Here is a 14004-nt window from a genome sequence, read left to right as displayed (position 1 = left end):
CCCCCATTGGAACAAACCATTTCTCCAATTCAATGCATGTGGTTTTTCCCCCATCTCCTTAAATAAACCTTGAGGACTGGGGTTAGGTTTGGCCTTCTGAGGCCACTATAGGCTGGCCCACCCCGGAAGAACCGACACCAAACAAAAAGTGAGTATCATCCATTTTGAGAGCGCTCCCCATCCACACCACAATACTCACTCATGCCTGTGTTTAAGTATGTGAATGTATATGAAATTAAGTATGTGTTTATGTATGTGAATGTATATGAAATTAAGTCATAGCAGTTATTGGTCAAGCCCTGAGTGTGCACCCTCAGGAACTTATCTAACAACCGCTCAACGGAAGGCGTATGAATATTGTATTTCCCATGCAAACTGTACCGCGTGACAGGCTCCTCTGTCACAGACATTATATTAATGGAGATATTGTTATGAAAGTTCGGAAGGGATGACAAAATCAAGTTCAATCAGACTCTGCTGTCAGTAATTAGCTGTTACTCCTGGTGTCATTTCGTCTTTTAAAACACTATAAATAGTGAAAGTGATCCCTGACTGTATAATAGCCCTGACTCCACCCCACCTCCACCTCTGCACCCCTTTGTCATTCCTCATTCTGCAAGAGGGTCCTGGCCTCCTCAACTTATGGCCAGGAGTTTAGCCCTCAGCCAAGTGGGTTAAGCCACATTTTCACTGAACACTCAACTAGGTACTTAAATCTTGGGTGTTATTCCTAGTGAATAGAACAAATCCTCTGTAACCTATAACCTCGTTCATATGAAATTGTAGTTCACCAAGTTAAATGTGGGCAGCAGAAAGCATGGTTCAATGGAAGCCATATTTTATAGCGGCAAAGTAGGAAGTCTGTTCATGAGTCTCAAGCCAAATATTACAGTTAGCAGAGGGCTCCAGTCCAGGTCTTGGAGAGTCCTACTCTAGGTAATCTTATAGATCACCCATTTTTAAAGACTGGCAACACCTGGACTCTAATGATGAATTTAGCAAGAAATCTGTTCAATTAAGAGAACTCTTGTCATGGTGGGTAGAAGAGTACTTAGTCCCAAATGACTTCTGAATCACTTAATTTGCATATCACCCATGTATTAATTGTTTAATCATAATGGAATTGTTACATATCATTAGAAACTGGTGATTTAATGATTACAGTACCTACAGTATAAAATCTGGTGGATTAAATCCAGAAGCTACAAAGTATTCAAGATAACATTTGGATATAAGAAATTCTTTGGCATATACTGTATCTGTATATCAAACAGTTAATTACCAAGGAGCTGAGCTATAGGAGCCAATTTGGTGGCTAAAGTATTGTAGGTAAAGATATCAATTGTAGGAAAACATGCTGATTTAATTTAAGAAGCTTCAGAGAAAGAGCTGTGTTTTTTTTTGCACTGACCAAAAATAAAATACAGTAGCTGACTTCACTTGAGCAGTGCAAGACCAAGCATTAGACATTTTCATTGATAAAACATCCACTTTAAAATGGTCTTTAAGTTTGTGATTGGCTTCTTGGATACTCAGACCATCCCGGAAGAATTACAACAGTCAAACTACATCGGTGAAGCTGACAACAAATTCTTCTTTGAAAATGTGAATCCACTAAAGCTGCAGCATCAGGGTCAGAAACTACATTCATATCAATAAAAAAATCAATATTATGTATTCTACTGTATATACCCAGCCCTGTACAGTGCGTTTAGCTTTCCAAACATCATCGCAGCAAGCTATAAAAAGAAATGTTGTAGTGCATGAAAAAATCAGCAAAGATTTACTGCTCATCAGAAACTCTTTGGTTCTCTTTAGATCAAAAATCCAATCACAAAATAGATGTATAATTCCAATGAAAAGAAATGAAAGAGATTAAAGCAAATCCTTCATTTTTTAAGAAAGTTGGGCAAACAGACCAACCCGTGGGGTTCAGATATAATTTTTTTTTTAAGTATTCACAAGGTCAATTAGGGACTTACAGACAAAATCATTAGAATCTGAATTAAAATTCCTAACTGTACTGTACAGTACTGTATATGATTGTTAATTGTCAACTCCTAACTGTCAACCTATCCATTTTTATTCATATTTATTCATGTAGCATGCTCTGCTTTTATTAGTTGAAAATGGGCATGAATATAATCATATCTTCGATCACATTTGTATGTTTTTTAATAATCGGGACATGGCTAACAACATACAGTATTTAGCATGCAGCACTAGTTTTGGGAAAATCTCTGTTTTACAATTTTGCATTTTGAAATGCGTTTGCAAAATGGGCAAATCACTAGAAAAGAGAGAAAAGGCTAAGTGTCTAAGCAATTCAAACGATTGCTTGATTCTCGTGAATACTAATAGATATACAATAATACAATAATAGATAATACAATAATACTTTATTGATCACGTAAGAGACATTGCAGTGCAACAGCAGCTTAACACAGTCAACACAAAACAGTGTAATGAAACAGGTAGAAACAATGTATCTACCATGATGTATGATATTTACTGGATTTAAAATATAAAAGGATAAAACTGATATTTCATAGCAAAGAGCAGTAAACCAAAAATTCATAGCAAGGTCTAGTGTATTATGACAAAAAAAGATACAATGATGCAAAAGTAAAAAAGATGCAAAGCAAAAGCCTAAACAAACTAGATGAAAACTTACTGTGCTGAACTTACTGAAAAGATTATGCATGCCACAAAGTGATTCACAATTTGCAATTGTGATTGCGGTCCCAGACTTGTTAAACATCTCAGATCTGACAAAACCAGGCCTAAAGATAGTAACACTACTACCCATGCAAACTGATCCAAGGATCATATCGGGAAAACCAGTTTGCATCTGCAAGTGGTATTAGAAGACAAGTAATTGTTTAGTCTTTACTCTGGATCAGAATTTCTCTCTCCAAAATCTCCAAAAATAGCAATGACCCTGTGTAGTGACTGGAATACTGTGTGCTGTAGGTGGTAACATCCTTCATATGAGACATTAAATGAAGAAATATCTACATGGCACATTGTGAAAGCCTAGAGTGTTTATCCTCTAGAAATCTGACTGTGCTGCACAATCTGGTCTCCAAAAATGTAATTCAAATCAGTGAAGCCATATCTCGCTTCTTTACCTGAACTGTTGTGTATTGGAGCTGCTGTGTGCTGTCCAGGAGGTTTCTACACATTCAAAGGTGAATGTAGTGGGTCTCTTTCTATATGTGATGTAGTTTAAGATCCTTTGGTTACAGTATTGAAGGATATGCTTATTGTGATGGAGACAAGCTGAGGCCTCATTAAAGCCTCTTCCTTCTTGGGAGTAAATTGGACACACCTTGATTGACTGATTTGCCTAGATTGGGTTAGGACCCCCATGTAAGGAGTGATTACGAATTACAGACATCTGAGTCTGATTGAACTTGGCTGTTGTCATCCCTCCTGAACTTCATTATAAACTCTGTATCCCACTCTCCCAAATCAATTGATTATGAAAATAGAATGTGGGAATGGAAAATGTTGCTATTTTCTGTTCTACAGGTTCTCAGGGATGAACTCCAAAGGCTTGGTAATTAACTTCATCCAACCGACTTGCTTAATGCTAATGCAATAGTTACTGCACTCTGGTTGCCTGACAGAAAACTAGCTGGGTGTGATGGTTGCTTTGTTGCACGTGAAAAGGAGTCCTGTACTCTGTTCCAGGTGTCAGTGAACTATGAAAAAAAATCTAAGAATATATTCAGCGCCTGCATTCTTCACACAGTGCTCTAGATTGACTTATTCCTGAAAAACAAATCAAGACAACATGTAAGCTGTCTCTGTGTAAAGTAGATTTCCCTTTCTCTTCTTCCCCCTTCAGCCATTATCATATACCATAAATCACTCTAGGAAGCACATCCCATAGAGCCCGGTATTACAGTAGTTATTCATCATTCTTGTGCCCTTATTTTTAAACAATCCAGAGTAAAATAATTATAATCCCCTGCCCTTACAAAAAAAGCTCAAGAGAAAATCTACTAACAGCAACAATCTAGAAGGATTTTTTGCAAGAGCTTTTCTAAGATGAAACAAAACCATTCTAAAACCTGTTATTACTTGTTATTGGAATGTGAGAATTATTCCAATCATTAATGAATTAACTTGATTTAAACTTGATTGGTGGCTGTTAGGCACATTGAAGAGAAAGCTTGGCTGAAGGAACTGAACTCAGGTGTGATAGAAAATGAGCAAAGTGTAACTCAGCAACCCTGTGCAGTCATGCCCCATTGTTAGTACACAATATTCTTTGTTCGCCATCTATAAAAGAAAAAAAAAGTTGGTTTGTAAAAAAAAAAACCTTAAAATAAGGGAAAATGAATACATGGAAGTTACAAATCAACACAACTAGGTTAGCCGCCTGATTTCACAGACACCTACAGTATTCAATAAATGTTACCTGGTTAAACATCTGTTGTGATGATTAACCATAGAGTATAACAATCATTATGTGTGCTGTTAATTTGGGCATTAATTATACGCCAAATATTTTGACAAGGAATGTCAACAAGGAGCTTGACATATCTGGGATAAAAAAAAAAACATTATGAAATGAATAACAAAAATGTTTAAAGAATCTGGAAATATCTTGCTTTGTGGAAGGTTAATGATTGTGAAACTATAAAAAGTGTCTTGTAAGAGGTGTGCTCATCTTTAAGACAATAAGCACAGGGTATTTTTTGCTTTGAAAAACATACATGCTTTGTAAGGACTCTTCTGTGAGTCCTGGAGGAAGTGGAAACTTGAACACAAACTACTGTCTCCAGAGAAACATGCTTCCTTGAGGAGTTCAGATATATGAAAACAATCTATTTAAAAAAAGGAAAAAACAGGCAGCTTTCTTTGTTCATTCTATTTACACTAAGACTTTCAGCACGTATACTGACAGCAGGGGGTGTTTCTTAGTTATACAGTATAGTCAGAGAAGGCAGGTGCAAAACTTTGTTTTTATGTTGTAAATTTAACCAGACAGAATATTGCTGAACCCTGAGGTCAGTACACCAATGTAACAATGGCATTGGGATTATTGTGGTGTATTTAAAATGTATTTCCCATTAAAATGAGATGTAAATAAAAAAAAGATAAAACATTTCCTTATGAAATATCAGACCTTAATATTTTTTACTACTTTTTTAAAGGAAGGGTTTAGGATAAACACAGATTAAGGTTTTGCACATATATTTACAGTACGTGCAGGTCCAAATAATTTTGATCAAATAAGGAATAAGGTCGACCCACACAATTTAAAGTCTTCTTTATATACAGTATATTCACTCTCTTAATGGAAGAGCAAGTTACACACATGCGGTTATTATGCGGTTATTATCCTTGCTGCATTCAGAAGCAGGTAAACGTAGACACACTCTGTAGTTTCACAATCCCTGACAGAAAGAAGAAGATTCTAGAAATTGTTTTTAAAAAGACAGTTAATAGTAAAATCTGGAGTAAAAATTATTTGAGGCAACAGTCATTTTAATTTGTTTCTTGGTCCCTGTCTTAGAAATTCAAAGAAAAAATAAATGAAAAGGAAATAATAGGAACAAAAGTAAAGAATACAGCTTAAAGCCAAACAGTACATTACATCAAAAGTGGTGTTACAAAAAGGAAGAGGGTATTAGAAATGCTGATTATGCAGAATAGATGAGTGAGGCTTGGGGTTTCTCTGCCTGGAGGAGTGCCAGAATAACTCCTTAGCTTTGCACTGGCTGCAGTTGCACGTTTCTGCAGAGAAGAAAGTTTAATAAAGGAAAAAAAAATTCACATACTGTACATTGCTGGTGAGAAATGGGGTGGAAAATGCATCTGTCTCAATTGTTTTACGGCTGTGTCATCATCCATCAAGGACATGAAACAAACCATCTTCTATACACAAAGGTAGAAGTTACAGCTCACAGAGAGCTAAGGGACCTCATTATGCCGTTAATCTTTGCAAAGTGGAAGAACAACGTTCAAATAAAAAAAAATCAGTGAAAAAAGTGAAACAGCCAAGTGCTTCCAGATGCTATCCCCTGCTTCATTTTAAAGAGCAGAATTTTTATTAATGTATTTGTTTTAAGTAAATGGAATATTTTCAGTCTGTGCTAGTGTGCCAAAATCCCCAAAGGTCCCCCATCCTAAGAAAGGATGCAAGAATGGAACGATGAATTTTGCCAATCTTGTGAATAGGCTCCAGTGCCTCCTGCAGAATCCAACTAGCTATACAAATCCACTTTCAAAATAAAGATGGAGACTTCAGCCCAAATTTAGTGAATTGGTTCAGTATTTTAGACAATTTTTAAAATTTAGCAAGACAGTAATTTTTTTCCAGGTGATACAGCCTCCTCAGCTCACTCACTTCTTCACATGATGAAACTATAGGGTACTAACCTTTTAGTTTATCTGCCAGCCACAAAAAATAAAGCATTTCATATCATTAAAGAAAGCTTCATGAACTTTATGTGGGAAACACACCTTTGTGCTGTGCTCCTGCTAATGAAGAGCATTATTTCACATCTTCAGCGTCCAGTAAAACAGGATCTCCATGAATACGAAGGACTGAAAATCAATTTATTTTCACAGCTCTTTCATTTTGAAAACATACACCATATGAAACAAAATAAAGAGAGGATCAACTGTTATTCTTAGTAATTTAACTGATTTATGTAAATAAAAGAAATGTCATATTTTCTCTCTTCTTTATTTAGAAATTTCAAGTCGATAATTGATTTCCATTCCAAGGACATTCCCAAGTTCTCAGAAATGCACAGACACACACATTTCCTGGCATTTCATTTTCACTTTGCAAACCAAGATGGGAAAGTGCAGCCTTAAACGTTAACAGTATGATCTGTGCTGAGTTGTAATGGCTTTACATGCAATCACAGTAAACTGTAGTAATCAAATTACACAAATCTCAGTAACAGTTATTTGTCTCAATTACTCACATTAAAACCTGTAATCTTATTACTTTTACTGTTAGTACTTTAATGTTTACTTCACCCAAGGGCAATACTATCAAGGACCTTCTTGACTGGCTTGCAGGAATGGTAAAATCATCGATATGAGGACTTCAACAGTGTGCTTTATTTCTGAGCAGCAAATTTTGCCCTTTGTTGGGCACTAATGTATTGCATACTGACGCTAAAGGAGAACTGCATAGTTTCTCAGCACTGACATCTCACCAGTATCTTGGCAAATTGAAAAACATTTTCCTGACAAACTGCAAACAAAAATTGCCTTGTTTTTAAATATGACTGGATGTCCTTTATTAATTCTCCCAGATTGACCTATCTTCAAACCATTATGTTTTTCTTGTAATGAGATAGTAGAATTTGTTTAAAGGTCAAAATTACTTTTCCTGGAACTAAACACAGCAATGACCTTCAGAAAAAAAACTCTCTCAGGTTAGAAGAAGTACAGCAGAATTTGTCACTACACGCAAAACAACTCACTAATAAAACAGTCTGTGACAGATTAAGACAAAGCAACTGAGGTTTAAGATTGTGTCTACAATGTTTTAAATTGTAAATTCTTATGACTAAATTTGTAACTTGAAGACTTTCTGAAAGATGTTGATACACAATTTGATTTTGCTTCAATACTGATCAATACTGGCTTAGTAAGGACAGTGTTGAAAGGTTTTGCTTTGAGAAGATCGTCCACTTCAGGCAATTCTTCTTCATGCTGAGAATATTTTACTCATCTAAACACCTAGACTGTCTTAGTTCGTTTTATGGATGCTGAGGTGCAGATTATTGATTTTCTTGTGTTTCAAGAAATGGAACAATGAATTTATCATGGCAAGGCAAACAAAAGCTTTGAAAAACTTTGGAAAAGTGTCAAGGCATCTATTTTTGAAACATTGTTCATATTTCTGAAAGATATCTCCAGTGAGAAGAGCTCTGTTATTTTCCCCACTTGACAGGTATTCCATCACCCGTGGCAAGAAAAACATGTCCCATGTAATTCCTGACACTTACCTGGACACTCCACTCAAAGCACTTTACAGACAATGGGGACTCCACCACCACCACCAATGTGCAGCCCCTCATGCATAATGCGACAGCAGCCACAGTGCTCCAGTATACTCCCCACACCCCAGCCATACAGTAAGTGGGAAGGAGAACAGAGTCAGGAAGCTAATTCATAGATTGGGATTATTAGGATATTATTAGTATATCTCATATGACGGCAGCAACCTTAGCTTTCCCATGAGGTCTCTCATCCAGGCACTGACCAGGCTCACACCTGCTGAGCTTCAGAGGGTTGCCAGTTGCAAGTTGTCTACTGTACTTCTTTGGATGAAAAATGTGACCTCTTTAAAAAAGAGTATTATATAAATACTGCAGACACTTTAATGAAGAGCAATCTATTCACCCTTCCGCCCTATATTTAATGTACGTGATTGGATTGTGAACAGATAACGGTTGAATGCTCAGATAGGGTTAATGTACTTAGTGGAGTTCCACAGGGATCCCTGTTCCTAATGTACTGTATATCAATGATCTAAATTGTGGTATGTTTAGTAAGCTAGTTAAGTTTGATAATGTTTACAAAACCTGCAGCATAATCAAACACTGGAGAAACAGAAAATTAAATTCAGAAGGAGTTAGATTAAATTAATGACTAGGCAAAGACCTGTCTGACTGTGTTATTTTAGACATGCTAGTATCGTTCATGTATGTAGAAAAAACAAACTTTGAACATAAAATGTGAAAAACATTGAGGTAGAAGAGGTTATTTATAAAAAAGACCTAGGTGGTCATGTTGACACATCATTTACAGCTTCTAGACAATGTGAGGAACCAAAAAAAGGCAAGCAAAATGTTAGGATGGACAACACAGTTGTTTACTGGTTAAAATTGGTGCTGGAACCCATGGTTCCATTCTAGACTGGGCTGCTTTCTCAGTGGAGTCCATATGCTATTCCCATGTCTGCATGAGTTTCCTCTGGGTGCTCCAGTTTCCTCCCACTGTCCAAAAACATTAGTACAGTAGGTTAATGGACCTGGTTCTGGTTGGAGTGTGTCTCTGTGTGCCCTGCAATGGACTGGTGTCCTGTCCAGGGTGTATCCACCTTGCATCAGCTGCTTGCCAGGATAGGCTCCAGATTGCCCACAGCCCTAAAGTGGATGAAGCGGTTTGAAAATGGATGAATGGGTGTGCAAAATGTTGGAATAAATATGTTAAAGCATAGGATTTAAATTAAGGGATGTTATGTCAAAATGGTATAGACCACCAGTAAGTCCACATTTACTCTACTATGTACAATTTTGGTCATCACATTATAGGAAAGATATTGATGTTCCTGAACATGTCCATGGAAATGCAACTCCAGGTAGGTAAATTCTGGGTCTTAAAGGAATGTTCTACAGTAACCGGCTGAAAAAAAAAGAGAAAATGATGGGACCTAGCATTTGCTAGTGTATTGACAAAGTAAACCTAGCTGCCTTCTTCAGAATCTATTGCATAGCAAAACATGAGTCATAAAACGCAAGCAGCAACTAAAGTACATGGAAGTGCATTTAACATGAAAAGCATGACGCACCCAAACGAATGTACTGTAATCAGACAGAAACCAATTTCAAGTGAAACTATTCCAGCTCATTGCACAACTGTTGAAAATACTACAGGGGAAGTCAAAGAAAACCTGTTTTGTGTAATGCACAGAGGTACAGCGGCATCACAGCAGAAAAATATCCTAACCTCAGTTATACCTGAACTGCCACTAACTCACATTGTAACACCATATGCACCTTTCAGTGCACTGAAAACAGGCAGTTCATTAATTCCCAATGGAAAACAAGCTTGCCAGTTTAGAATCATTCTTTATCTTTCTTCTATTATTCTTTAGAATCATTTTTTATCTTTTAAGAACACATTTTAACTTTAGTTTTTATTTAGAAAATCCATGTTTCCCTTGATGACTTTGACATAAATCCAGATAATTGGTGATATCTTTCTGCTTGATTCATTTACTTCAATTTCTGATGGAAAACCATGTACTGTATATACTGTAACACTTTAATTTTACTTTCATTCATTTCCGGAGCTGCCTTATTTTTTCTGTAGTTTTGGCTTTGGAATACATTATATCAGTGTTTTATTGAATTTAATTAATATTCTGTCCCTGTTCTTCCAAACTTATTATTCTGAAAACCTCTTCCAATGCTAATATAAAGAGATATTTAGGGATATTTTACCCCCCTGACAGGCACCTTTCATAATTTTCCTGTGGAGCTTCACTGAAAATGTTGCTGACTTATAAAGCTGTGCTGATTAAATCTTTCCAGTGCCTTGGTTCTCCGAGTTGTGCTGAACTGATTTTTGTATATTGTCATGTCCTCGGCTTGAGATAAACAGAATAACTAGGAAATCCAATAAAGACCATTTCCAGTCTGGCTGCTTAAACAGAGGCAAATGCCAGCAGGTAGCAGTGACATAACAGAGAAAAACTCTTATCTAAAATACTATATACTGGATATGTGTTATTCCCTGACGAGCTCCAGTGCTCCTACATGAGCACCCTCAATCACCACGGCACGTTCACACGTGGATGGAGCCCATCAGGGCCGTCGCTAACGAGATCGGGCCAGGCTTATCAGTCTCGCTAGGAACCTCATACTGTACACTATTTAAGCCCGGAGGAACCATTCTTCAGGGCTCTGACATTGAGTTAATTAACTACAGTGGGTGGTTGTTCTGTTTCAGGTCTTCCAGGAGTTAGCCACAGTTTTTCTCGTTGGCAGCCTTCCGGTTCCTGTTTATCACCGCTAATTACCAATCACCCCCTCCTGTTTCCATCCCAGACCTGACTGCTTCCCCTTCACATCTCTACTGTCTGCAGTTCTCCTTTTTGCCTCGTCATTACTGCATTGTCATCATCCTCTCACCTAATAAACTCTGTAATCTTCACTGTTAATTGGACTCTGAGAACAATTACTTCACTGTACCCCTTTTCCCCACCTACGGGCCCAGGGTATCAATATCCATGCTTTATCACTCTGTTTATAGGAGTGATAGGAGTTTATAGTGCTCCTATAATTTATGATGCCAGATTAACCACTCATACTTTTTGCATGCTTTGCACTTTTTCCCCCTTAGATGGAACACCTTTCAAGCACAGTGTTAGTTTATTCACCTTTATAAAGAATGTGCAACATAAGTTGAATATTGTTCTACAATCAATGGATATTTTAAAAAATAAAAGGATTGGTGTCCATGTCTAACAAAGTCAAAGCCTATGGAAGGTGCCAGCAAGAAAATCAACACAATCTGGTCACTGGGGAATTTCTAGTGTTGAAATCACTGCCATTCCTGCGTCGGGGAGGGGGAATAATGAGGTTGCTACATGTCTGTGAGTGGAGGCTGCTCAAATACAAGTATTATTTATAATAATACTTACTGATAATGACTCTCAATGAATCTCAAACAACCCCACAATACCACTGCAATTGTAAAATAAAATACATCTCTTCAGGCAGCTTTACAGTCCTTAATTTCAGGTACCTTGCCCATTAGTTGTTTCTAGACGGATAATTCACAGGTCCCAGAAATCACTGAAACTGCTATATTGTGCAGCTGAATTAGCTTTTGTATTTTTCCAGACTTAACCAATGATGCAACATGTTCCAATTTAAGAGAGTAAAAGAGGTTACAAAAAAGAGGAGACCTCTCAGCTCACCTTGCTTGTTCAGTTGATAATAACTTAACGATTTAAGAATTCCATGACCCCACTTCATATAAGGTCACATCTAGTCTACCACATCCACATCATTAAGGCGATTTTCTAAACCTCCACAACTCTGTGTAAAGAAGTACTTACAAATGCTAAATATTTGGAAATGAAATTCTTGTATTCTTGTTGGATTTGAAGGAGGACTCTGAGCTGAGTGGGTGAGTACTTTTAGTGGGTTGTGAATACCTGAATCAGGTTCCTAAGTATTTATTCTTTCCTAGGCTGATTATGGAAAGGTATTTAAAAGATAAAACTATCTTATATGGGGCAGAATCTTCAGTTCATAGAGATACTGCAGAAATCTTACAGGAAAGATGTTCAAGAAAACTAAAGCAAATAGAAAACAAGAACTGCTCCTGAGGAAGATGGACATTCTGTCATTTGTTGGCATAGAGTACAAGATTAATTGGAATCATGGTTGGAATCATTTATAATAGAATAAATCAGCTACTTTTTCTGCATTGATTTACAATATTCATTTTTTTCCAATCTGTTGAGAACCTCAGGGAGCAAAATTAACCTTTTTCCTTTAACACACCTAAATCCCTTCCAGGTAGTTTGAATAATGAAATCCTGCAGAACTCTAGGGAATTCAAAAGTACAAAGATTATGAGCGGAACTTATGTAGTGTGTGGGGGGGGGGGGATTCATTTAATCAGCCTTTGGTAACAAACTATGAGAACAGAATTCTAATTCTAGTATAGACCTTAGGGGCTGTGCACAAGGATGGAAATTTAAACATCACTTAATTTATAATAATTCCATGAGAAAATGAATGGTGTTCACAAGATATTTACTATATATTGAAAATATAATGATATTTACAGCATGGAATAAACCTTGACTTGTTTCTTTGCAGGATATTTACAATTCTGTACCTACAGTAGTATTCCAATGTCTTCTACATTTGTTTAGAAAAGTGTTTTGCCTACAATGGAAAAAAAATATTACAAACCTCAATTATATATCACCCAGCTATATCACCCTGCATCTCACAACTGGAAACCCACTGAAGCTAAGCACACGTGAGCCTGGTCAGGACCTGGATGAGAGACCTCCTGGGAAAGCTAAGGTTGCAGCTGGAAGAGGTGTTAGTGGGGCCAGCAGGGGGCGCTCACCCTATGGTCTGTGTGGGTCCTAATGCCCCAGTATAGTGACGGGGACACAATACTGTAAAAAGGTCTCGTCCTTCACGTGAGACGGAAAACTGAGGTCCTGACTCTGTGATAATTAAAAATCCCAGGGTGTTTCTCGAAAAGAGTAGGGGTGTTACCCTGGCCCAATCAGGGCCTCTTAAAAATCACCATCTATGAATTGGCATCATCACCTTGTTCTCATCCCCCCCTGACGGCACATTATGGCTGCCGTCGCATCATCCAAGTGGGGCTGCACATTGGTGGAGTGGAGTCCCCATTACCTGTAAAGCGCTTTGAGTGGATTGTCCAGAAAAATACTACATAAGTTATTTACAATTACAATTAAATTATTACAACAGAACAATGGCTTGAACAGTTAATGGTCTAAAATCCATAGGTTTCTGAGGTATTTTCAGCCCTATCTCATTTCCTTCTTCCAGCATGTTGGCTTTCAGTTGAGGTTGTGATGGGGTAATAGTGATTAAGACAGAACTGAGCATTCCACCGGTTTCATTCATTCTCAAAAGGAATGAGAGCTGGTGCCAATAAGGCAAACTGAAAGCAGACTTGCCTCATGTTCTTCAGCCAAGTCACATATCGCTTGCCACAGAAAGAGTCTTCATTTAACTGGGGGTTGTAATATTTTGTCCTGACAACAGATTTGCTATTGTATATACAGTAAAATACAGAACTATACATAGCTACTGTACTGTATAAATTGTATCTACACCCTTGTCAAAAAAAGCTCAGCTTTTAACTTAGTAACACTACTCTAAATTTTCACTATGTGAAGACATTCCCAAGTACTGTACATCATAAAAGAGTGGATACATATTTTGGGAACCTACAATGAGAATAATTTCACAAATGTAGAACACCATGCTGAAATCACATCATGTTCCCTCTTAGAATTGCATTTAAATAGTTTAAAATTGTACATAAGCAAGGTTGTTTTTCTGCCTCATCTTTTGACCAGTACTGATTTATGGCCCCTCTGTGAAAGGAATGGAGGAGCAATTTAAATTTAATCTGCCCAATGAGATTAGGTCTCAGGAGATTGGCCCAGGCTGTGAGCTGTAAAGAAGTAAAGAATGAACTATAACATAACCCAAAAAGCTTTTT

The sequence above is a fragment of the Lepisosteus platostomus genome, chromosome 7 (assembly GCF_059453375.1).
Source record: "Lepisosteus platostomus isolate fLepPlt1 chromosome 7, fLepPlt1.hap1, whole genome shotgun sequence".
Taxonomy (NCBI): Eukaryota; Metazoa; Chordata; class Actinopteri; order Semionotiformes; family Lepisosteidae; genus Lepisosteus; species Lepisosteus platostomus.
Note: the sequence above shows the minus strand (reverse complement) of the source record.